Source organism: Palaemon carinicauda, unplaced genomic scaffold (genome assembly GCF_036898095.1).
Source record: "Palaemon carinicauda isolate YSFRI2023 unplaced genomic scaffold, ASM3689809v2 scaffold567, whole genome shotgun sequence".
Lineage (NCBI taxonomy): Eukaryota > Metazoa > Arthropoda > Malacostraca > Decapoda > Palaemonidae > Palaemon > Palaemon carinicauda.
The window spans coordinates 65,001-67,500 of record NW_027171835.1 but is presented as its reverse complement, the minus strand read 5'-3'; positions in this window follow the sequence as shown (position 1 = coordinate 67,500).

Sequence of the window (2,500 nt, the reverse complement as noted above, 5' to 3'; positions counted from 1 at the left end):
TATATATATATATATATATATATATATATATATATATATGTACATTGGTAGTTACGATGTATTTTCCACTGTTCAAATTAAGAAGTAATTTGAATTCCTTTTCAAAAAGTCAAAAGAAAGCTTATTACTCAGTCTTTAAAGTGTCCAATATTATATACGATAAAAACAGCAACAGGTTTTCCTGATGAAAAGACAGATATTTAAACCCCGAACATTTTATTAACCATTTAAAGATACATTTAGCTTGCCAACAGAAAGTTGAAAAATATTCTCACCCACCTTGTTTTGAAAGCCACAGCATTCCGAGCAAATGATATTTCATAGTTGATTTTTGAATACCAATTCTTATGCAAAATCCCTATTAACATGGTTCAACCTCATCCTCTAGGTGCAGCTGCATGAGATGCAGCTTTTGCCTTGAGAAGATGCACTGAATATCTGAATCTTTCCCAATTACTCTAAAGTTAGTTCGAGCATATTTCGCATTTCACATTCGTTATCGTAAACAACCAGCAAAACTCAGATAGAATTGCTATTTCCCTCGCTGAGGTTTTCCCTCAGTCAGGTTGCCATTCAGAATTAAAATTGCAACTCTTCCATCAAGTAATATGATACGCCATTATCAAGCATTTGCAAGAGGCTAATGCCAGGGTTTAATTATGCAAAAGAGCTTTTAGGATAATTCCATCGACCTATTTCTCTGCCAGCTATATATTCAAGTTGTTATATATCTACTAGTGTGCGCGTCCCGTCAAATATGACTGTTAAATATTAAGTACAGATGGGCATTAAAGTAACTATCGGTGTGCCATCTTTTGCGTTCTCTCAATAAAAATACCCGTATTTTTAACTGGGAAATTCTCTGTAAAAATATACTGATCTCAGCCGCATTTCAGTAAAATATAGGTGACCGTAATCTTACCATAATCGTCACATTCATTGAATTCATAACCCAAATGCATAGCTTGTTAACATTAGACTACAGGACTATGCTTAAAATATTTCTCACTCAGACAACGTATTTAATTTTGTTCAGATTTTTTTAACGCTTTAATATCTCTCAATGATAAATTTCTTCATAAAAGTGGACCAATATTGTCTCATACGTACACATAAAAACATCACCAGTTTCCCACACTCCTATTCCATGTCTTGCTAGAGGAAGAGAAGAAGGAAAAAGATAAATAGTTGATGTAGGGAAGAGAGAGAGAGAGAGAGAGAGAGAGAGAGAGAGAGAGAGAGAGAGAGAAGGAAGAGGAGAATTCAGCACCAGACCAAAGAAAGCCTGTTGCTGTTTTGCTGGATAACCGGGGGACGTCAGTGACAGGATACTCTCTTTCTATCCTGCCTGTCTCGGAACCCCAAACCGAGAGGTAGTCCTGATTCGGAAGACACCCAAGAGGAAGGATCCTCAACGGAGTCAATTTCTTAGGGCTTGACCCGAACCAGGACTCTCGGAAAACCCGAGTCTCTTTACTTTAGGTTATCCAGGACGATACAAAAATCACTGCCATTATTCGTCAGAAAATATTCTGCATTTAAAAAGACTCAAACATTTTATGCAAAGTTTATAGATTTGTTGATAAATTTTTAATTTTTAATGGAGGTTAATAATCAAGAATTTAGTTACTTTCAGTACTAAATATCATTACAGCTATTTATGAATTTTAGATAATTTTTCTTTATTAAATAAATCAGTAATATGATGGGCAATGAGAGGCACCCGATGAGATACTACTGCTAGAGAGTTATTTGGTACTGCGATAGCAAGATAGAACTATATTCGATCCCTCTCTTGTTAAAGCTCATTTTTCCTTTGCCTAATTTTCGAGTCCACACAATATTAATTTTTCCATTAACTTTTAAAGGCTAAGACAGAATAACAATATTTTTATTCAAATTTGATTGGAAATAAAATAGTTTATTTCTAATATCATTGATTAAAGATTTTGTGGTAATTTCCTGTATATAAGATGAAGAGAATATAAATAGATGGAGAGAGTAGACTCGAGCTGCCAACCCTGCTATACAATGGGAATGATAAGGTTGAAAGAAGCAGATAGTGACTTGAGTAGCTAAACCCATCTATAGTATATGATTTGCAATGAGAGCAGATGTTCGGAACCCTTTTTTCAATTATGGCTCAACAACAGCTTATTAGGAGGCAGCGAGTTCCCTGGTGTGTCGCAATAAGTATAAAACGATTGAGAAATTTTTTATCTACAAGAACAATATCATGTCAACCTTTCAGTGGTCGGGAATTTAGTCTGAAGACTGTGTCACTGAGATGTGCTTTAAAGATAAAAGACTTTTCACCTTCAACTTCTTTACTCCATTTGTTAGACCTATAAGTATTTCCATTCCTTAACTTGAATATCCATCGAACGGTCACAAATAATTTCCAAGATTTCACTGCAACTGTTGTTTGTTCGTAACTATGTTTAAAGTCTAAACAATATTTTTAGACCGTGTTTCATACTATTCTTTGGAAACTTTTCCT